This window comes from Antechinus flavipes, chromosome 2 (genome assembly GCF_016432865.1).
Source record: "Antechinus flavipes isolate AdamAnt ecotype Samford, QLD, Australia chromosome 2, AdamAnt_v2, whole genome shotgun sequence".
Lineage (NCBI taxonomy): Eukaryota > Metazoa > Chordata > Mammalia > Dasyuromorphia > Dasyuridae > Antechinus > Antechinus flavipes.
The window spans coordinates 391,423,536-391,450,728 of NC_067399.1; positions in this window are offsets into that span (position 1 = coordinate 391,423,536).

Here is a 27,193-nt window from a genome sequence, read left to right on the forward strand (position 1 = left end):
TTTTACAAGATTTAACTAATCTTTGAAACGAATCTTTAATGTTTACCTTACTTTTTTCTTGGATCTTATATGTCAAATTTCAGTTCTTTTTTGCATAAAAATTCTGAAAGTCTGACAAATGATTGAATGCTCTTTTTTTCTCTTCCATTTAAGATTATGTAAACTTTGTTGAATACTATTATATAGTGTTCCAAGACCTGTGATCTTTTAATGTAGCTGCTGCTACATCTTGTGCAATTCTAGTTGTGGCTCCAGTGTATTTTAATAGTTTTTTTTTTTCCAATTAATTTTCTATTCCTTGAATGATTCAGGATGACTGTTAATTTCTCCATCACTTATTGATCCAGACTGTGTAGGTGGCCTCAATTCTCTTGGAGGATCCAACAGTTGGAGTATTAGTCAGGAATGAGACAATCTCTGGATTCATTTTTTTCATTCCTATAGGAAAAAGTCCAAAGAATTCCAAGATGTATTTTCTTTTCTCTATATCTCTAAATCCAGATTTCCCAACATGGGCCTTCAACTGCCACCAAGCATTCAGCTATAGCAGGATAGACCTTTCTTGGATCCTGATTTCCTAACTCTTCACTTTGTCTAGGGCTATTTTATAGTCTGGTAGTCTTTCACCTACTTGGTACGGGGTGGTATTCTATTGATCAGTTATCTTGCTATCTTTTATTTTCTTTGGATATTAAGATTTCAGGGGACTTAATGGCCAAAATGATTGCCTGAACAGAACTCATCTCCCATAAAGCTATTCCAAAAAGAACTTACAAATTATGAATGACAAATTATAGTTAAGAGCTTCTTCTGCCCCATAATTTCATTAAAAGTCAGGTAAAAATCCATGGGTCATAGGAAAGAGGATTTCTAGTAAAACCATAACAAGTACATATTAAGTGTGCTTGCAGTTTCCAAGTGAGACTAGATTTAGCATGAACACATTGTCTTGCAGATTTCTAGGTCTAAAGGCAGTAAAATCAAAGGGTTTACACAAGAAAGTCCCAGTGTGGTGAAGTACCCAGAGTGGGAGCTACTGGGAGTGGCGATCACCAGTACAGACAAAGCAACATTCAGACCAGAACTCTTGGGTCTGAAGTCTCTAGTATTATGCTCTGAGATATTTCAGAGGACACTAAAAATCTGGCAATCTGAACCTTAAAGATCAGGGGATTTAATCTTGGAAAGCAGAGATTAGTATAGGAATCTTGGAGACACAGGGTAAGGTGACTATCACAAACAAAACATAATGGGAGGTAGAACTTGGCCCTCTCCTAAAGCTACAGAGAAGTGTAAACTAAAGAAGACACTGACAAACACCTAAAAGGAGAAAGGAACTCCATAATAACTACTAGTAGAAATGCTAAGGGAAAAAATGGATTTTCTACTAGGATTATACAAATACCTAGAAGCAATGAAGCAAGAAGTTTTAAGAAATCACATAAATCTCTAGAGAAAAGAATATGGAGAAGAATAAATAGCTTATAACAGAAATTAGTAACTTATACAAGGGACTCTTTGATACTTAGAATAAACAAACAAAAATCAATGATTTGTGAGCTAGTAGAAAATATTATTATAAAATAAAAAAATTAAAAACAGAAGATATGTTAGTTATCTGACATCAAAGATAGATCAAATATAAATAAAAATAGAATATAGATCAAGGAGAGGTAATTTACGAACTAAAGAATTTCTTGTAAATAATAAGTTTTTAAAATCCTAAATACTATATTCTAAGAAATTATAAATGAAAAATGCCCAGATCTATTAAAAACTAGAAGGCAAAATGAAGATAGAAAGAGTCTACTGGTTCTTGAAAAATATCCTAAATGGAAAAACCCCAGTGATGTCATAGCCAAAATCCAGAGTTTCTACTTTATGTGTTTGTTTGCTGAGAATAAAATATAAGAAGAAAAACATCCCCTGACTAAGGAAGCTTAATTTTAATGAGAGAAAACTATATAATAGGAAGCTGGAAAGTAAAGGGAGAGAGTACTCTGAGGCCAACCATGGTAATGAAAATCAGGAGGGAAGCTTAGGGAAGAATAAAGATATGGCTGGCCTGGACATTTACTTTAAAATGGAATTTTCCGGGAAGAATTAGTCAATTAGAGGAAAAGGTTACTGGAGAGTACTTTCTCCAGTGTTAAGAAATGCAGAGATGAGTATATATGTGCATACATATATACATATATAATCTAAGCAGCAAGAAAAGCATTCAAGTACCAAGGAACCACATTCAGAATTGAAGAATCAATCAATCAGATACTGAGCCAAGTGCTGGGGAGACAAAAAGAGGCAACACACAGACCCTACCCTCAAGGAGCTTACAATTTAAATGGAAGGGACAACAGACAAATATATTTTTAAAATCTAAATATAGGATAAATAGGAAATAATCCACAGAAGGAAGATACTAGAATTTTTTTTTTAAATAGTATTTTAGTTTTTTTCTTAGTTATATGTCAAGAAAATTTTTAGGATTCATTTTTACAAAATTTAAGTTCCAATTTCCCACCCCCCGCCCCTTCCTTCTTCCTCAAAATGGTAGGCACCTTGAGATAGTTTATACATAAAGCATTAGAATTAAAAGAGTTTGGAAAGGTTTCCTGTGGAAGGATTTCAGGTGGAACTTAAAGGGAAGCCAGGGAAGCCAGTAGATGTAGAGAGAGCATTTTAGGCAGGCAGATAGTCAGAAAAAATGGCCAGAGCTGAGAGACAGAATATATTGTTAATGGAACAGCAAAGAGGCTGGTGTCATCAGATTAAAAAGTATGTGGTGGGAGTAAGATATAAGATTGGAAAGGTAGATAGGGAATAGGTTATAAAGGGATTTGAATGCCAAACAGAGCATTTTATATTTGATCATGGAGCTGTTTGAGAGCCAGTGAAATTTATTGAGTGTGTATAAAATGGTCAGATTTGCCCTTTAGGAAAATCACTTTAGTGAAGGGAATAAATATTATATAGCACTGACTATGTGCTAGGTACTATACTTGGCACTTTAAAAAAAATGTCATTTCATCCTCACAGCAGTCTTGCAATGTAAGTGCTTATTGTTGTTCCCATTTCATAGTTGAGGAAAGTAAGGCAAATAGAGGTTAAGTGTCTTGCCCAGTAGGTGTCTGAGGCTGCCTGAACTCATTTTCTTAATTTCGAAGCCTAGATTTTTTCTATTGTGCTGTCTCTTTAGTAGCTGAAAGGAGGATGGATTGGAATAGGGAGAGACTTGAGACAGATCCAACCCACCAAGAGGCTTTTGCAAAAGTTAAGGCATGATATGTAGAGAGCCTGCAGTAGAGTGGTAACTGTGTCAGAGAAGACAGTAAATGTTGCAAAGATGAAATTGGTGGATCTTGGTAACAGCTTGGATGAGGGGGATGAGAGAGAGGGAGGAATTCAAGATGACTCCTGGGCTGTGAGCTTGAGGGACTGGGATGATAATATTGCCCTTGACAAGGTAGAAAAAACAGAAGACAACTGATGAGTGAGAGGTATGAAGGTCATTGAAAATGGGACCCTGAAAGATTAAAAGAAGATGGAACAATAGGAAATTTAGTTTAAAGAGGCTAAACATTTCAAAAAGAAGGTAGACCTGAAATATAAGGAATAGCCTTAGAAGTTGTAGTAAATGTTTAACAATCAATTAATTCTCCAGGGAAAAAATGTACCCAAGATATGACTTTCTTGTTCAATTGTGTTTGATTCTTTGTGTCCCTGTGTATTATGGCACTCCAATACTGTTCATGTTTTTTTTTGGGGGAATGATATTAGAGTGTTTGGCCATTTTCTTTTCCAAGATTAAGTAACTTGCCCAGGGTCACACAACTAGTAAGTCTGAGGGTGATTTGAATTTAGGTCTTCTTAACTCCAGATGCAGCATTATATTTATTTTTTCCATGTATTTTCTTTTATTCTTCTCTTTGAAGTCAAGTAGAATATATCCAGCAGCTAGGTAGCACAGTGCATAGAGAACTTCACAGATTTATTTATTTTACTTAATATTTTTATTTTCCCCAGTTACTTTTAAAACAATTTTTTACACTTGTTTTTAAAACTTCGAGTTCCAGATTCTCTCCCTTATCCCTTCTCCTATCTTCCATTAAGAAAGTACATGTGAAGTTATGCAAAACATTTCCATAAAAGTTATGTTGTGAAAGGAAACAGATTCTCCCCCCTCTCAAGAAAAATAAAGTAAAAAGAAAAGAGAGACAAAGACAGAGAGACAGAGAGAGAGAGACACACACAGAGAGAGATAGAGGAGAGAGGGAGGGAGGGAGGAGGAGGAGGAGGAGGACGAAGAGGAGGAAAAGGAGGAAAGAGAGAGAGAGAGAGAAAATGCTTCAATCTGTATTCAGATACAACGACACAACTACTTCTTTCTCTGGATATGGATAGAACTTTTCATCTCTTTCAGAGTAGTCTTGGATCATTGTATTTCTGAGAATAGCAAAGTCATTCACGGGTGATCATCCTAGAACATTGCTATTACTCTGTACACAGTACATTTCATTTTGCTTGAATTCATAGAGACTTTCCAGGTTTTTCTGAGAGTATCCTGTTCATCATTTCCCATAGAACAATAATCTTCTATCATCATCACATACCACAATTTATTCAATCATTCCCAATTGATGGGCATCCTCTCAATTTCCAAATTTTTGCCCTGAGAAGAGGACCAGCACTATAGCTACTGAGTCACTGAGCTGCTTTTTAGACAGTAAACAAAACAATAAGTGAAACCTTGATTTGTAGCATTTACCTATTTTCTTTTTTTTATTATAGTTTTTTATTTACAAAATATATGCATTGACAATCCAGCATTGACAATTGCAAAACCTTTTGTTCCAACTCCCCCCCACTTCCTCCCACCCCTTCCCCCAAATGGCAGGTTGACCAATACAAGTTAAATATATTAAAGTATAAGTTAGCATTTACCTATTTTCAAAGTGTTAATGCTTACGTTAAAATTTAATAATTGCCCTGGAGCTGACATCACCGATTGAAAGGAAACTTAGATTGCACAGAGGAGTGAGCTGAGTTGGCCAAGACCCTTTGTCAGAGACTCAGATAGATTAGCAGGTCAGACTGAATGTTACTGAAGAAAAAATTCTCAGATAGAAAAAGATAAAATCACTAACTCAAAAAGGGCTAGTCTCCTGCTGGGTTTGCTGAGAGATTGGTAACCATGTTGAAAAAGAAAATTGAAGACTTGGAAGATGATTTCTGCATCCAGAAACTTGAGTATAAGACCATTAGCCGGGAAATGGACAATGCCCTCAGTAATGTGACCTCTAAACAAATTCTTACCATTTCTTCGCTCTGTTCTGAACCTACCTCCTCTAGTTTGAAACCATTTTCCCCTCTGTGTCCCCTCCCCCTCATGTCCTATGATCTTTTTGGATTCTATTTTGTTTGGCCTGACTGATCTCTTGGCATTGGGTGGGAGGATCATAGAGCAATTTATGTATTCAATCCCCCTTTTCCTACACTAAATGAAAATGTTTCCAAACTGCAATAAATATTCAAACAAACACCTACAGCTTCTTTTGATATTCTTTGTTTTTGCTATTCTCCAACCTCTGGATCTAAGCCTGCTTGTCTGTCTGAAAGAAACAACACTGAACAGTGGCCCAGCAACAGCAGTCCTGACTTGGGCTGGTTCTAAAAGAACAATCCCTAATTGAATCTCAGGGGCTCACACCCAGAGGTTCCCTTAGGAGCCCCTTAGAATCACTTTTTTTTTTTTTTAAGAGGAAAGAACACATAAGGGATTTAATAGAACTAAACTGTTTATATCCCTACACAGGAAGATGGTACCTGTAATTCTTTTTTTTAAATAGTATTTTATTTTTTTCAAATACATTCAAAGATAGTTTTCAGCATTCATCTTTGCAAAACCTTGTGTTCTAATTTTTTCTCCCTCCCTCTCCCATCCCCAAGTCAGCAAGCAATCCAACATAGGTTAAACATGGGGAATTCTTCTAAACATATTTCCACATTCATTATGCTGCACAAGAAAAATCAGATCAGAAGGGAGAAACACAAGAAAGAAAAAAAAAGAAGAAACAAACAAACAATAACAAAAGGTGAAAATATTATGCTTTGATCCAGTCTTCATAATTCTCTCTCTGGATGCAGATGACGCTTTCCATTCCAAGTCTATTGGAATTGTAGGGCGTCTTTTTCTTACCTTAACCTATTCTTCCTGTCCATGTATTTCTTTCAGGTTTGCTGGAATTGTTTTGAGAAACCCAGAGGTTATTCCACTATTCATGTAGCTGAAGGTGTACTAGTAATAAAAATAATAATAGCTAACGTTTATATAACTTACCCTGTGCCCAAGCATGTGCTAAGCACTTTACAATGATCTCATCTGATCCTCATGGTAATCCTGAGTGGTAGTAGGTGTTATTTTCCTCATGTTACAGATGTAAAAACTGAGGCTAAATGATTTATTTAGGGTCACACAGCTAGGAAGTGTCAGAGGCTGAATTTGAAGTCAGGGCTTCCCAGTTTCAGAACTGGAGCTTTATTCATTGTACCATCAAGCTGCTTACAAAAAGGCATGATACCACATTGAGTGCCCCTGGTATTTGATCCATTTTATGTGGTTTGTATCTCCATAGCCAGCTCACCTCTGCAGTTTCTCCAACCATGGTTCCAAGGTCAAGATCCTCTTTCCTTCCTGTAGGGAAGGAAATTAGAACTTCATTTTGTTTCCTTCAGAGGGCAGCTAATAGATGTTGTTTTTTGTCCTTCTTTCTCAAAAGAACCATGACATCAGGGAGGGGATGCCATGACATGCAAGTGAATTGAATTGAAGTGAGGGAGGTCACCTTTCTCACTTTCCCCTCCAGAGCCATCTGGGTGAAGTGACAAGATATAGATCAGGATAACTGGAGATGGCTCTGGGTGCAGAGGGAGACCTTGGTCTTTTTAAGATAGGTCTTCAACAGGTCTCAATTTGTTTGACTGAGACTGTACCCATTCAGTGATTGAGGCTAGAAAGCAACTAAGGTAAAGAATCTCCTTTCACTCACTAAAAACAAACAAACAAAACGAACAAACTAAATAAATAAATCTGGGAGGGGAAGATTTCTGGTCAAAGCAGGAATAATTGCTATTTTCAGGGTAAGAAAACTCAAAGGCATGAAAATTGCCTTCACTTGGCCTTGGTGGTGCACTTATCAACCCTGGCAAGATGGGAAGGACAGGGTAGCACCGTGATTTGAACTCATCACTGATCCTAGGTTCCAGGCTCCTTTTCATTCTTATTCAGGGTTCATCCATAAAAATGTCAGAGCTGGAAGAGAAATTAGATAGCATTAATCCAATCCCTTATAGCTTAGATTTGGAGAAACTGAGGCCTTAGGAGAGTATTATGTTTAAATCCTCATTGAAAATGAACTTGCTTGAATTTAGTACAAACCTTATTCCAGATTTTCCCTCTCTAGCCTCCAGAACTTGACCTTAGGGCCATTAGGCCTAAGAAGTGACTGCAGACCTGGGCCTGTTGTTAATAGTTGTTGCAATCCATAAATCCTGAATCCTCCAAAAGCAAAGTGGATTGATAGGAAATCAGTATCCCTTTCAAACCTAGGACAGCTATTAACAACACTGACCCTACTGAGTTCTTTCAAAATCTTGTGCTTGTTTAATAGATCCAGTGTTATTTGGCAGCACATGGGCCAAAAAGCAGAATGGAAACATGCAGAGAGCCACAGACCATTCTTCTCTTTGCATGCCAGGCCCTGTTGAATGTTGGAAGAATAAAGAATATTTTTCTGGCTTTTCAGCTATTACATCCTGTGGGGGGAAAGACTTAGAACAGATGGGGCCCTGAGAGCTATAAGGTATTTGGTTGTTGTTTTTTTTCTCCCCTCATTGGGGATGTTTAAATTTATTTTTTTGATGAAGATTATTCTCTAAAAATGAGGAACCCTGCTAAAAATGTAGAGGTAAAAAGATATCACAGTATAAAGGGCCAGAGATAACCCTTTTGCATTCAGAAAGATTTATTTTTAGGTCCAGTGATAATTTGGGCACAGTTTGGGCACAGCTACTGCTCAAGTAGTTTTGTGTTCAAGAGAGAAGCAGAAAGGGATGGGCAGCTTATAGAAAAGTTTCAAGTTTATAGATTTGGACCAAAAAAAAAAAAAAAAAGGATCAGAGGCAATGCATATATGAAACATTTGCTGCTGCATCTGAAGAAGCAGAGACTGGATACTTAGAAGATTTTTAATGTAGGACTTTTCGAAGGCAGAATTTCTGCTGGTGGTACTGGCGTAGCTCATTGGCTACAAAAAAAAAAAAAAGCAAAGAATAATGGACTTGATGATTTATAGTAGCACACAATAGATTTTCTTAACTTAAAAAAGGCCTCTAGTTAATTGTTTCTTCAAATGGGGGTCTCCCCCCCCACAAGGTTTATTTTTGTCCTCCTGACTCCTAAACCCCTGTCTCAGAACACAGGTGCATTTTTGTACAAGGGATCTTTGGAGAATGTGTCCTCTCTCCCCAAAATGTTGATCTAGGAATGCAGTTGGACAGTAAGTGACCTTGATGAACAGCTTTGACGATGCCATGAAGTTTTAGGTTCTCAGAAAGGAATAATGATTGATTGACTTTACAAAAGAATAAGAGGGCCTTCTGGTCTTTTTTTATAGATTATCTGACCCTTTTTTCTTCTTGGTTTCTATTTTAGGTTTTTTTCAACTTGCTTTTTCTTTCTTAAGCAGTCTCAGTGTTGCCAGGATTGACTAGTTGGGAGAGATTAAAGTGGAAAGCAGAGGGGAATCTAACCCTTGGGACTTGGATAAATATTAGAATCTTACTTGATCTCTTTGAGTTATTCCAGTTGATAAGTGGTCACTGTACATTGTTTCTCTGAAGCAGAGATTCAAGGGGTGTGTATGTGTGTGTGTGTGTGTGTGTGTGTTGATGGAGGGTCATTTTACCAGAGAAGTTCCAAATAGCTTCCTGGGGATACTTGGGTATAGACCTAAATGTCTGTTAAAGTAGAAAGACCTACTTTTTCTTCTTTAAAAAATTATTTAATTAACCATATTCATCTCACAATGTTATATATATATTAATAAGAGAGATACAGCTTTACACTGTGTGAGACTACGATATTTCTAGATAACCCTTATCTACCATAGAGTATCTCCTTTTTGGCTTTTTATTTCTTATCTCTGAAACTAGATATTAGAATTTAGTATTGAATAATAGGGGCCAAATGGGAAGAACTAGATAGTGCTTTAAGTCTGGAAGGCTTATCTTTCTGAGTTCAAATCTCATACACTTAATAGTCGTGTGACCGTGGGCAAACTCTTTAACTTTCTTTGCCTCAGTTTCCTTATCTGTAAAATGAGCTGGAGAAGTAAACAGCAAGTCAACCTAGTATCTTTGTCAAAAAAAAGTTGGCAAACTTCTCAACAACTGAATAAATAATAGGAGTAGTGAGAGGCAACAAAATATAGGGAGATGGAGATTTGTTTGCTCTCAAGACACATACTGTCTGTTTGACCCCATTAGATAGCATCATAGTTTAATGTAGAAGACAATGCAAAAGCAAAAAAAAAAGTGTATATCTAGGATAAAGAGAAGACAATCTCAGAAGGAAGGCTCTGCCATTAAAGCTGATTGGGAAAGGCTTCTTGTAGTAAGAGAGATTTTAGTTGGAATTTGAAGGAAGCCTTGAGATCCCTACTCATTCCAGGAGGAGGTGTACACCAGAATGGTTATAATTCAATTAGATTCAAATAAGCATTTTTAAAGTACCTTCTATGAACAAGATATTGCATCAAGTAGTGGGGAAGCCAAGATAACATCAAAAACAACCTTAGTATCATAGACTTAGAGCTGGTAGGAACCTTAGAAATCACTGAGTCTGACTTCATTTTACAGATGAGGAAAATGAAATGAAGTTGCCTTGTCTGTGATACATAATTACTAAATGATAGAGCCTGGATTTTAAGAGAAAGTGTTCAACTTCCAAATCCCACTTTCTTTCCCTTGCACTGTTCTGCTGTTTGTGTTTGTACTTAATTGAGAAACTGCATCAAATTCATGTAGGATAGCTTTAAGAAAAGGATACCTGTTCTCAGTTTGGAATGGTCTAGGTAAGTTCCTACCTAAAGGCAGGGACATTGGTTTATATAGCCTCTAGATGGCCCATGGAGTCCAGGACTGGCACTCTAAACTCACTTGCTTCACAATCTCTTTGCTGTGTATGTGGTTTTCAATTTAGTAAATTCATCTGGCCTTCTAAAGAGCAGGGTAAACCTTGTAGACAAAAAAAAGGTCTGATGTAATTATCTTGTATATTAAAAAAAAGGACGACAGGAAGCATTATGGCTAAGGATCTGCAACCTTCACTTCAAAGCCTGTCACTGTAGCTCCAAGCATCTCTGAGACAGGTACGTCTTTTAAAGTTTGTTTGAAATGGAGGTATAATTCTACTTGAGAAAGCACATTTATCATATGACCAATGAGACTTGTCTTCTGTGTCTACATTAGAGTTTCTAGGTCCTGCCAATTCAGCCCTCTGGGAACCCCAAGAGAGAAAAACACATTTCCATTAGAGGGGTGGACAGTTTTTATTTCTGGGGATGGGGTAGGAGCTCCTTGATCTAAAAAAGCACATAAATGATTCGCATCCCTTATCCTGAATAAACTCATAAAGGCATATAAAGCCACAGCTGGAAAAGGCCTTAGAGATCAGCTAGAACAACCAATTTTCCTGATAAGGGAATTGATATATAGAGGTGTGGATGAATGGACAAATTGTAGGTCACACAGGTAATAAGCAATAGATTGCTATTTAGCTGTAGAACTATTATTAGAACCTAAGTTACCTAACACCTGGTCCCCCTCTCCTCCCCTCCTCTTCCTATATTTTATTTTGTTTATAACTTCTCTGTCATTTCCATCAGACTTCCATAATGGCCATACAGGATTATTGAGGCTAAATGATAGGTGTCTGCAGCCATCCGGTCTCATGGGCCCTTTGCCACAAGGGGAAAGCTGTTTAAAAGCTGTATTGCAGGTCTTTCCAGAATGACTAGTTTTTCTAAAAACACCTGCTTTCCATCCCCCAGCAATTAGAATTGCATTTTCCAGTGTGCTTGGGTCTTTGAGAATTGGACACTGTTTTAGGATCACAGATTTAGAGCTGGAAGGGACCTCCAGGGTCATCTAGACCACCTGCCCCATTTTATAGATGAGGAAACAGGCCCCCAGAAAGGAAGTTATTTGTCCAGGGTTTGAGAGAAGTAGAACCAAAGGGACTGTCTTCTGGAGATGCTAAACTCAGGTCTTTCCATCCTAATATATGTCTAGGATCACATCTCTTCTATTGAGTTTGGTGGATGGAGACCAATGCAGATGTGTCAATCTCTTATTTTCTTCCACAGCAGAGCTTATCCTTCTCATGTCAGCAGCAGGAGCTGTAGCTCTGTAAATAAGCCTCAGAGGCAGTGGTTTTTTGGTTTAAATATAATTCTTTTATCTTCTTCACACTGTTCTCTTTTTTTACAGAATAAAGTTTGAGGGAGTCTCTAGGAACACCTAGAATCATAGATTTAGAAATGGAAGGGACCTTAGAGGCTGCTGAGTTTAGGCCTCTCATTTTATATGTGAAGATACTGAAGGCAAGGAGATGGTGACCTATTCAGTGCATACAGTTATTAGGTGCTTAAGGTAGCATTCAAACCCAAGTCCTTCTGTCTGGCACAGTGGATAGAATGCTATGGGTTGTGTAAGTCTTGGGCAAGTTACTTAACTCTGTCTACCTCAGTTTTCACAACCATAAAATGAGAAGAAAAGTAGTTCCTACCTCCCAGGGTTGTTGTGAAGTTCAAATCAGATAATATTTGTAATGCTTTTAGTACAGTGCCTGACACAGATAGGGGCTTAATAAGTTGTTCTTCTCTCCCTGCATTCCTTCTTTTTTGGGGGCGAGGGGAGGTTGAGGCAATTAGAGTTAAATGACTTGCCCAGGGTCACATAACTAGGAAGTGTTAAGTATTTGAGAGTTTTTGAACTCAGGAACTCCTGACTTCAGGGCTGGTGCTCCCTCCCTTCCTTCTTTCCATCTTTTCCTCCTTCCTTCCCTTCCTTCCTCCCTTCCTCCCTCCCTTCCTTCCCATTTCTAAAAGTTTTGGCAATGCCTCCTTCACTCCCATCTCTGGTGAACATCTCTAAGGAGTTCCTCCCTATTACTACTACTACTACTACTACTATAGATAAGTAATGAGTATAGTTTAGAGTTCAAATTGTACTTCTGATATATTAACTATATGACTGTTGGCAAAATCACCCAACCTTTCAATGGCTTTAGGCAATTCAAAGACCATAAGTTATAAATGAGTGGCTGATGTATGTCAGTGGATAGAATTTCCACACTAGGACTTCTTCAAATCAATAAAATCATGCCTGCACCAAAAAAGTTGACATTTCATCTACTTTAAAGGATATTTTATATGCATTATTTCCTTTGAACCTCAGAACATCCCTGTGAGGTAGGTGCTACTGGCATTATGATCTCCATTTACAGAAGATGAAACTGAAACTTAGTGAAATTAAGTGACTTATTCAGGGACACATAAAAAGTAAATGTCTGAAATAGCTAGATATAGACCCAGGTTTTCCTGGTCCTATAACTTACACTATCTCCTTATTCCACATTATCTCTCAAGTATTCTTTATAGGAATATGTGTTTGTGCTATATTTTGTCAAGGTCCCGGAGGACAGAGAGAAGATCCGTTTAGTGCTCTTTTTGCAGTATCTGATGTACTATGATGCTTAAATTGCCACTTAAATATTTCTGACAGTAAAATCTATGTCTGAGAATACACCCCCCCCCAAGGCATATATATATATATATATATATATATATATATATATATATATATATATATATATATCTTTCTCTCTCTCTATATATAGACATACATGCACACACAGAGATATACAAGTATATATACACATAAGCAGACACATGCACACATACATGCACATACATATAGATGCATGTAACTTTCTAGATAAGATTTAAAAGGTGCTGTCTCATAATACGCACACTCTGAATTGGTTTCATTTTAAAAGTCACTATCCTGAGTAATCTCTGACTTGTTCCTCTGAAGTTCTTTTTTCTTCCCATTTTTTTATTTATCTCTGTCGGTAAAGATAACCCTAATCAGAATATGACTTCCACTACCATCCAGTCATTCAAACTGGTGCATGATAATTATTGCTCAGAACCTTGGAATGATTACCATTAGATAAGAATAGTGTTGATATCCCTCCTGTCCCTAAGGGATGCATACCTGTGAGTAGCATCCCCTGCAGCAGAAAAAGCAGTCAGACAGACCTCCCAACAGTTCCATAATCAGCAAATAGAAAAGTGGTACTTAAAATGAATTTATTCAGGTGGGAGCCATGTAAAGCATGAAAATAAGCCTCTTGAGTTGCTACACATAAACTTGAGTGTAAATGAAAAGCTTTTTATTTGGTTTCCGAGCCAGACTTTGAGAAGCCAGTGTGGCCGTGTGGTCTGGAACCAAATGTTATGGGCAGCAGGTCGGAACAGGGGGCACTTTGAATGGCAAAGAGAGAGAATCTCTCTTGTGCAGCTGGAAGAACTGAAAAGTCAAGACTTAAGTAAATCCCAAACCGTGGCATGGAAGAATGTTTTCCCAAAAAGAAAAAAGAAAGAAAAAATTCTGTCCTCTAGCTCAGTGTATATTTGAGAAGGAAAATGCTCAAGTTAGCCCATGTCAGCAGCTTTTACTGCTTCCGCCTGTTGTGTTGTACATTTCCCAAACAGGCTCACATTTTATTTTCATGTAACATAGCTGAATAGGACTAGGGAAAGCTCTCCCAATGGCTGCTTGGCTGGGCCCCTGCCAGAGCAGTGAGGTAGGATTTGCCTCAATGACTTTTCATTTCAGTCCAAATAAGGAGCAAGGCTGCCCAACCCAGTGGACAAAGCGGGAGGCCTAAGCCAAAGGACTTCCATGGGGCCAAAGCAGGGTTGCCCTTTCCTTTTTTGTGGCTTGTTTGCTTTAACACTGTCCTCAAACATAAGGTCATTTTATGGCTGATGATAGCTGGGGGGGAGAGGGGGGGTAAATAGAAGAGGAGGGTTGCCACAGTGAGGAAGTCACTGTAGGAAGGAAGGAATAGGCTATGTAGTCTAAATATTGTGGATGGGATATTGAATGGGGGCCCATGCCTTAAAAAATTTCAATAGTTCTTCTTTGTACCCTTATTTGCTTTTCACCATGACCTTTTATATAACTGAAAAGAATATATATTTGTAATTTCTTTTGTTTTTGGTAATATGTATTCACATTAGTTTGTCTGAAAGTATGAGTCTAATGTGATTCAATGCCTTGTCATTTGTTTGATTTATGCTTCCCTGACAATATGATAAAAATATTCTAAATAGATATAGATTTAGAGATCCCTCTATATCTTTCATAGGCATATACATACATACTTAAATATATATGTATACATGCATGTGTCATACTTTCTGTCTCATCTATCCATCCATCTATCTATCTATCTATCTGATCACAGCTAGGTGGCACAATGGATAGAGTAGTGGGCTTGGAGTCAGGAGGACTCGTTTTAGTGAGCTCAAATCTGGCCTCAGATACTTCCTGGTTGTATAATCCTGGGCAAGTCACTTAACCCTGTTTGCCTCAGTTTCCTCATCTATAAAATGAGCTGGAGAAGAAAATGGCAGTATCTTTACTAAGAAAACCCCTAATGGGATCACAAAGAGTTGCATACAACTAAAATTTTTGAATAACAACAAAGCTAAACATATTGACAGCTCTAAATGGATAATCTGTTGATTGTCTTGACAACAAGAATTCTTTTTTGTTTTTCCACTTTTTATTCTCCTAGATTAGTAGTTGTACAGAATTCATTTGAATGATTTTATGGTTCATTTAAAGAGATTGCAATATTCCAGGACTTGATACAATCAACATAATGTCATCTGAAATATCCTGAAAAACTTCATTCTCTCTAGAGATTTCCTCTTCTGTTTGTATTGTGAACTCTACATGCTCCATGATAGTAGCAAATGCTACTGATATCCCACTTGTTATTTATCATGAGACTTTCAGAGCATACCTTAAGACAGATTTTATATATATATATATATCATGGGGAATCAACCATAGTGCTAACTGATTCCTTAATCATAGGTTGTCCTTAGGGATTGTATATCCAGACAGGCTCTCTCTGTCTTATCTCTTACATTTTCCTTTAGCTCTTTACTCTTCAAGACATTGGTCTGAATATACTTGGTCTGAACATACTTCCCTCCCTCTCAAAGAGTTTATCTGCCTTTATAGTTTATCTTTCCCTTAAATTCTTGTTTCCTTATTTATAATCACCCACAAGTCATTTATTTTCACATGATCCTGGCTTCTAAGTCTTGTCTAGCTTCTTTCCTCAATTTCACAGTTTCTATTCTGACTTAAGGTCAAGGGAGTTGGTCAAAGGAGAACTGTTGCAGGAGCTTGGAATGATTAACTGAATTTAACAACTTCAGCTAGTCCCAAGGGGATGGAACTTGACATCCTTTCTCTCTCCACTAAAGGTCTCAGCTTCAAATCCAGGTAATCAGTCTGCATGTTGTTCAACCCTTGGTGGGGCACACAATAGCAGAAGAGATGTTGGACTCCTTTTCTCAGATTCTTTGATTCATCATATCCTTACCTCTGCATCCAGGATAAAATAATTACAAGTAAAAAATTCTAAAGCTTAGGTTTTGGTTCATGTCTAGTTTCTCTCAAAGAGAGGGAAGTAGAAAGGCACTTGATGTCCAAAGTGGCTCAAGGAAAAGATTTATTTCCTTTCTATAAGAAAATGCTAAACTCACAATTGTTCATTGACACAAAAATTTAAAACAGGATTCAGTAACTTAACTTATAACTATTATATTCTCTCAGGAGGTTGATACTTCAACCTCACCAAGCCATTTGTAGAACTGATAAATAGACATTGTTGCATTTCACCTTGATTCTGTACTGTCCCACCAGATTCCTTTCTATTAGAAGGCCTTCAATGAGACCAAAGCTTGGACTCATCTTGTCAGAGGTTATATTCTCCAATTCTGACACTTCCGTTGCCTCCAGTCAATTTGACCTGGTAAGTTAAGGATCTCCAAGACATCTCAAACTCTTAAATTTACTCTAAGTCTGCTTGATCTTCAGCCATCTATACTAATGATGAAACAAAACAAAAGAAAGAGGGGTGGAGCTCCGAGATCCAATGTCAGGTTATCCTCTAAGCAGGCCATTTACTTTAGTTGTCAGGTACAGAAGTGGTGGGGAGAGATTGAGTTGTCCTTCACCCCAATGTAGCCAGGTTCTGGAGTTCCTGTTTATGCTGAGAAGAGGGAGAAGAATGGCAGAAGCCCCTTTTAAAGAGCTACATTAAAGAGTCATTAATCCCTTTGTGTTAGTGGCTAAAAAGGCTAGTGCTTTATCATCCCTTTTATTACTGAGTCATGCATGGGGGAAGTAGAAAGGTTGTTGTTTGTTGTTGTTGTTGTTGTTTTTTAAATATACAAAGAGCCCAAGAGCTGAGCTAGCATGCACAGTTAGCTAGAATCAGGAAAATCAGCTTTGTAAATACCCCATTGGATGAAAAAAAAAAAAAAGACTTAGAAGGATCATAATCGATGGAACAGAATGGTATTGAATAGGGAACTCTGAAGACACAGATTCTATTCTGAGCTCCGCCAGTTACTAACTGTATTGACCTTGAAGGAGCTGTTGAATTTTCTGAGCTACCGTTTCATCATTTGTAATATAAGTGGGATAAACTAGATAATACTAAGTAAGGTTCCTTCCCAGCCATATTATTCTACTTTAAAATATTTGAAAGACTGTCACCTGGAAAAGAAGGATTCAGGGGCAAGAATTTGCCCTCGGGGAGGAATGGAAGTTTTGAAGGAGGCAGACTTCATCTTTCCTTTCAGAATTGTCCAGTAATGGAATTGTACTGTCTTAATAGTCAGTGAATTTCCCATCCTTGGAAGTATTTAAGCAGAAACTGTATTAATTTTACTTGCTAAGATTATTTTAAAGGGATGTCATCAAATGAAAGATTGTATCTTTCTGATGACCCTTTTAACTCAAATGAGCATATGTTTTAGAATTAGAATTACAAAATCATAGAGTTAAAGGAAGAAATTTTAGAGGCCATCAACTTTCTTATTTTACAGAAGGGGGAACTGAGATTAAGAAAAATTAAGAAAAAACTTGTCTCAGGTCTCACAAAAATGACTAAGATAAGATTTTAATTCAGATCTTCTTGACTCTAGGTTCTTAGCTCTAGCCATTGCACCATAGTGCCTTTCAGATCTCTCACTACACCAAATCTTCAGTGTATTTGAGTTGTCCTGAATATTTAGTAATAAGAAACAAAGTATAGAAGATCCATAATGATCTACTTTCATATGATGCCCTTCCAGAGGAAGGACATCTTTAGCTTATTTTCTTACCCTGAATCTCTTTGTCAGAGACCTCACTTAAAAAAAAAAAAATTCACATATGATTTTGAGCAAGTCACTTCATTGCTAAGAGCATTTCAGTTCTAATTTTGGCTGTTTTCCTTTTTTTCTCTTCTCCCTTCTTCCAATTCTATTGATGCCTTTTGTTTTTTTACACAACAGTCATTTCTGGATGTCTACTACTCCTCCCATACTCTATTGAGTCTTGTCACAAAACAAATGAACAAAACCAATGGACATAGATACTTATCTGACTACACATGCAATTTTTTGTCTCCTCAGTTTCCCACCTCTTTAAATAAAAGAAGGGAGCTACATTTCTTCATTTCCTTATCTCTTCTAGATGCCAAGATTTATCATTCAATTACAAAGCATCGGATTTTTACTTTATTGTTATTTTGATTTTCATTATTGCAGCCACTGTATTTTATTTTATGGATTTAGCTTTCTTCTTTCTATCAATTCATATGTCTTCCCAAGTTTTGTAGAATTCTTTATGTTCATTGGTTCTTATCATTACATTACATTGATATACCAAAACTTGTTCAATTATCCTTCAATTGATGGGCATTCACTTTGTTGGAACTTAGTTCTATGGGGTTCTGGGAAAGCAGAAAACCTGATTCTCTGTCCCTCAAGCTGGTCAACTTGAACAAAACTGATTCATAGGGATTTTCAGGCAGAGCGATCCTGTTTCTTTAAAGAAAAAACCATGATTGGCTATGTTTGACCCTTGAAGTAGCTGTGCCTAAGTTTTTACAAGGTTTTGTACACAGAGCCACGGGAGTGCAGTACAGTGTTGTTTCAAGTTGACAGATTTGCCCCCTCTCCTTGTAGTACATTTTTCAGAACTCCCAGATGTTTCTGCCACTCTTATTTGACCTAATGGTTGAGAAAGAGAGTGAGTGTATGTGTATGAGTGTGAGGGTATGTATGTGTGTGAGTGTGTGTGTATGAGTGTGAGGGTGTGTGAGTGTGTGTGTATGAGTGTGAGGGTGTGTGTGTGTGTGTGTGTGTGTGTGTGTGTGTGTGTGTGTTCCTGCTCATGCCTCCTGAACAGTTGGGAGCAACCAAATTCCAGCTGAAGCCCTGGGCTGCCTTCGAGCCTGATGAGTGACTCCAGAGCTCTGCAGCTGCACCTGGTTTAGTTGCCGAGGGGGTTGGGCTGAGGAGGGGGGCCAGGATGAGGGAATGACTAATTCACAGGGGTGTTGGCTGAAACAGCTGTGAGAGTTTGGTCTGCAAGTGAAAAGACAGGAGTTTCTAAATGGCATTACCGCCCCTAACCTTATTACTTGCTGGTTCCTGTCCACTGTTTTCCCCCAGGGGCAGGGGTCCTATAGAAAGAGGGGGCTCTCTATTCTCTTACAAGTAGCCCTTCTGGGTTTTGAGAGAAGGGGTTGGAAGGAGGATTAATTTGGCTCCCCAGGGCCCCGTACTTCCTTAGCTTCACTCAGCAGAGGCAGATATTTTGACCTCTGCTATTCAGGGGCAAACAGCTGACATCTCGAAACATATGGATAGATCAGCCTGGGAAATGTGTAGGTCCATATGTTGGCAGGCCATGACCCCAGGTGAGGGTTAGGCTGAGTCCAGACTTATTAGCTATTGAATAGTTCAACTTTTGGAAGTGGGTTCCACGATTTAAAGTTTTAAAAATGATTGATATCTTTTGTTTTTACATCATATTAATTTCTTAATATGTTCTTTTCTCTTCATTCAAAGACACTTTTTATAACAAAGAATAAAAAATAGAGGAAAAAAGCAGTTCAGCAAAATTAAGCTTTCATTTGAGTTCCACAATATATACTGTATTCTCTGCATAGAAAGAAGAGAAGCTCATTCTCATATCTTTTCCTTCTGTCCAAGTTTGGTTTATATAGTGTTAATTTTCTTTTTCCCTCCTTTTCTTCCCTCTCCTCCTTCCTTCCTTCTTTTCTTCCTTCCTCCTTCTTTTTTTCTCCCTTCATTTCTTTCTTTTCTTCCTTCTCCCCTTCTCTCTCCCTTTCTCCTCCCTCCCTTCCTCTCTTTCTCTCTCCCTCTTCCCTCCCTCCTTCCATCTTTCTTTCTCCCTCCATCTCTCTCTCTCCCTCGCTCCTTCTCTTTCCCTCCTTCTCTCTCTCTCTGTCTCTTTTTCTCTCTATCTCTATCTCTGTGTCTGTCTTTGTTTCTCTCTCTCTCTCTTCCCATTGCTGTAATCATTGTTTATATTATTTTTCAGGATTTAAATCTGAAATCTTTTCTGTTACTGCTACTAATTTAATAACAGTAAGACCATAATGACAAGACAGGAACGTTTTTGACATAATAATTGTTGTAATACAAACCTAATAAAAGTTTACACAGACATAAGCAAGTTCAGTGGAAGCCTATGACACTACTGCATGTGACTGCTTCATTTTGGATGTACTGGGAACCAGATGGTGACCACTCCCCAAACACAACGGCTCCATACATTGAAAATCCCAAACGATACAAAAGATTACTGGGTTGTCCTAACACCAAAGTCATAATTGGAAGAATCTGTTCTATGTGGTGGAAATAAAGCAAGTATGGAAACTGAGGGGCAGCCACATAAAACCAATGTATTTATATGGACTATGAATTCCATTGTACAAAACTAAGGTGCTGTAGCCTGGTGCAGTGGAAAGAACATTCTTCTTTTTTTGGTCAAGGAACTTAGTTTGAATCCTTACCTGCCACTTGCTTTTATTGAAAAATTAATTACCTTTATTTCCAAGAATATCCTTCCCTTTACCCCTTTCCAAAAAGCCATCTGTTACATTTAATAGGAATTTTTAAAAAAAAGAAAGAAGAAATAAGGGAAGGGGGAAACAGTTGTACAAAATGAGACAACACATCAATGGAGTCTGAATAGCTATTAAAAATTCTGTATATCCATAGTTCTCTCTCCCTCCCCCCCCCCCCATCTCTCCAAAGAAAGAATGAATTTTCCTATCAGTTTTTTGGGGCTAAGTCATTATATTTAATTACCATATAGGATTTTTTGTGTTTGGGGGGGATTCTTCTCATTTATGTTGTTGTAGTCATTGTGTATATTATTTTCCTTCTGTTTATATTATTTTGCATCAGTTCATATGTCTTTTTTATGCTGTCTCTAATCTTCATATTCATTTTTTCTTATGGTGCAGCAATATTCTATTTTGTTTGGGTACCACAATTTGTTTAGACATTCCCCAACCACTGGGGATGTACTTTGTTTTCAATTCTTTGCTACTATTTAAAAGTGCTACTATATTATTCTAACATTAAAAAACTCCTGCTGAGCCCAGGGAATGGATACTGTGCCAACTTTTTCTCCCTAAGGGACTCTTCTATCCCATGAATGTGGTTGGACTAAGTTCAGGTGTGGGGAGGGGACCTAGCCTTTTAATGACAGTGGGTCTAAGCTCTCATTTTTCACACTTTTTAGTTTGTTAAGTCCTCTTTTCCAGTGCTCCAGGAAAAAATTGCTTAATGTTTGAACTCATGTTTAGGGTTGTCCTAAAACAGGAAGAGCGTGCCTAAAAAGATACTTGATGTACAATATGAGTCAGGTATGGGACATACACTTCCCCCTCCTAAGTACAAAAGAAACAGTAAACATAAAAGATTTGCAGTGTTGCGTTGACAGAATAATTTAAAAGAAGACTCAATAACTTAATATACTCTCCTAGGAGTTTGAGACTCAAACCCTATTGAAACATAAAGTGATTTATAGGACTGCTGATAATGATTTTGCATTTCACTTTGACTCTACACTGTCCAAACCACAGTGCATGTCTACTGGCCAGATTTTGACTAATTTTCTTGTAGCTGATCTTCTTATGAGATGAAGAAACTCACCTAGCTTCCAGATTACCTCAATTGACTGACTCAGGACTTCTGGACTTCTTGAGCTCACAAAGTCTCCTCTGAGATTGGACACATGATCTTTGAGGTTGTTACTTCATCCCTTATACAGAAAAATTCACACAAAAAAATAAAAGTCAGGTCTAGGTATAAATTCGTTTAATCAACCCCTACAGGCCAATTCAGCAACCTAAATCTATGACCCAGTGATCATGGTTTTTTTTTTTTTTTTTTTTTTTGTGACAGTCCTGAAGATAATATGTCTAAAAATTTGTGATCATTAGGTTATTTCCTTCTTGTGGATCAGAAGGTCTTTGATTTTATTGTGTGTCAGTTCTTTCTACTTGAGCAGATCATATCCCTTCCATGCTTTAGGAGATAATAATTTTAAATTTAAAATATTTATTTTCTAGTGGCCAATTTTCCATTGACAGCCTTTCCAAGTTAAGTCAGTTTGTCCTACAGGCACAGACTTACAGTTCATCTCTAGATCCATATTTGAAGGCTTTTCAATATACTTGTTTGAAAACATGTTGTGTCCCTCCAGTAGAACATAAGCCCTTTTAGGGCAGGGCCTATTTTATTTTTGTATTTGTATTCCTAATACTAACCCAATGTTTGGTCATAACAAATGCTTAAAGTTGGATTGTTTGATCGGTAGGAATGGCCTGGGATTTAAGAATGCCCAGTAATTACTATTCCATAGTAAAACTTCAAAATTGTCAAATCAGATTCAGATTCAGAGATTTTTTTTTTTTTACCTTTTTGAAAAAAAGCATTGATGCTAAAATTAGAATCATTTTTAGACATAGTCCCATTTTTGCTCCTCTGTGTCCATCATTGAATTTTGCCTTATAACAAAGAAAACAATGAAGTTAAACCAGTCATTACAACATCCATGCCTTTTGATGAATAAAAAATCCTGCCTATGGAGTCTTTCACTTCTCTGGTCAGAGGAGAATAGTAGGTTTCATCATCTGTTCTCTGAGACTGATCATTATAATTACTCAAAGGTAAGCTTCCTTTTAGAATTTTTTAAAATTTCACTATAGTCATTCTGTGTAGAATGGTTCTGCTTAATATTACTCTGTATCAGTACACAAAAGTATTCCTATGTTTCTCTTATATGGGTTTTTTTGATGCAATAATATCCCTTGTATATAAACAACACAATTTGTTCATCTGTTTAATCAATGGGCACCTACTTTATTTCCAGTTTTTTAAACAGTATGCTTGTATTTGCATTTAGATCTATCAGTTCTTTAAAAAAATTTTTTTAATGATATATTATTTTTCCAATTGTGTGTAAAGATAATTTAAAAAAATTTCAATAGTATTGTATTGCTCCAAATACATGTAAAGATAGTTTTCAACATTCCTTTTTGTAAGACTTTGTATTCCAAATTTTTCTCTCTCCCTCTTTTATTTCCCTCCTCACCAAGACAGCAAGTAATCTGACATAGGTTAAATATGTGCAATTCTTTTAAACATATTTTTCATGTTGTGCAAGAAAAATGAAATCAAAAAGGAAGAAAAAATGAGAAAGAAAAATAAACAAACAAGATGAAAATACAAGGTGAAAAATATGTGCTTTCAATCCATGTTCAATTTCCATAGTCCTCTCTCTGAATGTGGATGGCATTTTCCATGCCATCTATTGAAACTGGCCTGATCATCTCATTGTTAAAAAGAGCCAAGTCCATCAGAATCGATCGTTGTCTAATCTTGTTATTGCTGTGTACAATGTTCTTCTGGTTCTGCTCATTTCATTTAGCATCAGTTCATGTAAGTCTCTCCAGGTCTCTCTGAAATCAACCTGCTGATCATTTCTTATTAAACAGTAATATTCCATAACATTCATATGGCATAACTTATTTAGCCACTTCCCAACTGATGGGCATCTACTCAGTTTCCAGTTTCTTGCCACTATAAAAAGGGCTGCCACAAACATTTTTGTACATGTGGGTCCCTTTCCCTCTTTTGTGATCTTTTTGGGATACAGATCCAGTAGTGGCTCTGCTAGATCAAAGTGTATGCAGTTTGTAGTCCTTTGGTCATAGATCCAGAATAATTAGATCATTTCACAAGTCTACCAACAATGTATTAATGTCCTACTTTTCCCACATTCCCTCCAACATTTATTGTTATCATAAAGATGTTTTTAAACTTTCATTTTGGTAAGATTTTGAATTCCAGTGTTTTCCTATCCATCTTTTGCCCCCTCTCCTTATGCTAGGAAGCAATCTGACAGATTATACATGGACATTCATTTTAAACATGTTTCCATGTGAGTTATGTTGGGAAAGAAAAATCAGAACAAAAGGGAAAAAACATGACAAAAAAACCCGGGAAAAATTATATGCTTCAATTTACATTCAATCTCTATAGTTCTCTCTGTGTATGCAGATGCCATTTTCCATCCAAATTTTATTGAAATTGTTTTGGATCACTGAATTGCTAAGAAGAGCTCAGTTTATGAAAGTTGATCATCACTCAATCTTGCTATTGTTATTTACATTGTTTTCCTGGTTCTGCTCACTTCACTCAACATCAATTCATATAAGTTTTTCTCAGTTTTTCTGAAATCAGTCTGCTCATCATTTCATATAGAACAATAATATTCCATTACATTCAAATATTGTAATTTATTCAGCCATTCCCCAATTGATGAGTATCCACTTCTTTTCCAGTTCTTTGCCATCACAAAAAGGGCTACTACAAACATTTCTGCACATATGGGTCCTTTTCCCTCTTTTATGATCTCTTTGAGAAACAGACCCAGTAGAGATCCTGCTGGATCAAAGGGTATGCACAGTGTTAGACCCTTTGGGCATGGTTCCAAAGTGCTCTCCATAATTACTTCCATTTAAAAAAAAAAACTACCACAAACATGTAATACTTTTAATATTTTGGTATTTATAGAACTTTCCATCTTTAACCTTCTTGGGAGTCTTTGCCCAGTGATGAGATCTCTGGTTTAGAGATTATAAATGATTTAGGCACTTTTCTGACATTACTTTGAAATTGTATTCTAGAAGTTAGCCAATATTTATCATATTTGTGAGTAAAAACAATGCTGCTATAATGAACTTATTAAGTTTTCATCTGAATTATTTATTGTTGTGATAATAATGCTCTAGTGTATACTGTATCTTAAAATTCAGAGCTTTTTCAATTCTATGATCACATTTCATTCTCCTTCCTGAGAAGCAGAAAGACAGGTGATACAGGGAAACTTTGTCAATATAATGACTTACCCAAGATCACGCACCAATGATACATGGCACAAATGTAGTGTTATAAACAGAGTAGAGATGATAAATGGACTCCTACTCAGAGGAATTAATACCACAAGTGCTCCAGGGTTAACTTGGATCCTACTCAGCCGTCTTATTTACATTTCAGGCAATTGAAACACATTCTAGTGGTATTTGCTTTGATGTTTTAATGACATAATTGTAAGAGGACAGTCTGTCAGGGACACAGCACATGAGATATGTCTGTCCATTCCTTTGGCAGGCTTTTGTTGCTCAATACTACTAACAGATGTTCCATTTCTACTTCACCAGGAAGAGTGGAAAGACTGGAGGGAAGATTCGGATAAGCTGGCAACTATGTCTGACACTGAAAAATCTATAATCACTATGTCATTTACTCAATAGCTACTTTAGTCTGAAGCAGCCCCAATACTGGACTATTATGAAAATGTGAGAAAGGGAGGTGATCTCAGGGAAGCTGGAAGTTCTGGTAGCTGGGATTAGGTTTTTGTATTCATATATTACTAAAGGATTTCCCTAAATCCTTGAAGACTAAACTAGTGGAGTACAAGTTCTGGCAGGTTTTTACCAAGATAAAAAGACTTTAGGTACAGAGTTTGCCTTGGAATTTGTATTTCCTATCTTCCATTTGAAGCTATCTCCCCCCAACACTATCTTGGGCCCCATTCTCTTTTTACTCTACACTATATAAATTTGTGATCTTATTGGTTCCCACAGGCACAATTATCTTTGTGGAGATGGTTCCCAGAGTTATACATCCAGACTTAGTCTCTCTTCTGAGCAATCGACATGCATAGACATGTTCAAAATAAAGCTCATCTTTTCCCTCAAAACCTCGTTCTTTCCAAACTTCCCTTTACTTTTAAAAGTAACTTCCTAGATCAGTGATCTTGGTGCTATCCATTGCCAAAACAAGGTTTTTTTTGGTTACAAACTCTCTTTTATATATCCTCTTCTCTCCACCCATACAGCCACAAAACTAGTTAAGATTTTCATTATCTCTGGTCTAGACTACTGCAAAAGCTTTTTTTAAAAAAAATCTTTATTTTCCCTCTAATTATATGTTACAATTTAACATTCATTAAAAAAAAGTTTTTAGTTCCAAATTTTGTTCTTCCCTCTCTCTCCTATCTCCCCTCCCTAAGATGGTAAATAATCAGATATAGATTATACATATGTAATCATGTCATTTTTGTGGAAGAGAACTAAAGGAAAGGAAGAAAGAAAGAAAAAAGGAATAAAGTGAAAAATAGTATGTTTCAGTCTGTATTCAGACAATTTTTTCTCTGGAAGTGGATAACATTTTCATAATGAGTCCTTTGGGATTGTCTTGGATCATTGTATTACTAAGAATGGCTAAATCAGTCCCAGTTGTTCATTGTACAATATTTCTGTTACTATGTACAATGTTCTCCTGGTTTTGCTTTGCATCAGTTCATTTGTCTTCCTAGATTTTTCTGAAATCATCTTGCTTGTCATTTTTTTTAAACAGCATAATAATATTCCATTATAATTATTTACCACAATTTGTTCAGCCATTCCCCAATTGCTGGGTATCCCCTCAATTTCCAATTCTTAGCTACTATAAAAAAGAGGTGCTATAAATATTTTTGTATAAAAGAACATATTTAAATATTTTTCTATCAATAAGCATTTATTTTTTAATTTTATTTTTAATTTATGGAATAAAACAACCATTTCCACAACATAGTATAATAAAAAGATGATTGTCAATAGCACAACTTACTATTCCTTCAAATATATAAAATTATCATGTAAATTTCTTTTTTTCTTCCTTTCACTCCTTCTTAGAAGTAGTTACTGTTAGACACAAAAAATGTAAAATTATTCATACATACTTATATTTATCAATTCTTTTTCTGGATGCAGATAGGGGTCTTTGTTCATATGTCATTTCTAGCTAATTTAAATACTTATAATAGACAAAATAACTTATTCACTCAAAGTCATTTTTAAAACAATATTGCTTTTAATGTAGACAATGTTCTCTTGGTCCTGCTCATTACACTCTTCATTATTTTACGAAAGTTTTTCCATGTTTTTCTAAAACCATTGAAGTCATCATTTCTTATAGCACAGTAATATTTCATCACAATAATATACCATGATTTGTTAAGCTATTCCCCAATTCATGGGCATCCCTGCAATTTCCAGTTCTTTGCCAACACAATGAAGGATGCTATAAACATTTTAGAACATTAGCACATAACCTTATTTTAAATTAAAATTTTTTTCCACAGTGAGCAAAAATCTCCTCTCTATTCTTCTGATCCCTTCCTACACCACTGGAAACAAAAAACAAAATAAAAGCCCTTGTAACAAAGATGCCAAATCAATTGCATAGTCTATATCCAAAAAAATGTGTCTCATTCTTCAACCTGAGTCCATAGCTGCTTTGTCAGGGAGTGGGTAGTACATTGTGTTAATCAGAACTCTTTGGTCTTTCAAAGTTATTTGTTTTCACAATGTCATTGTTATGTGTAAATTGTA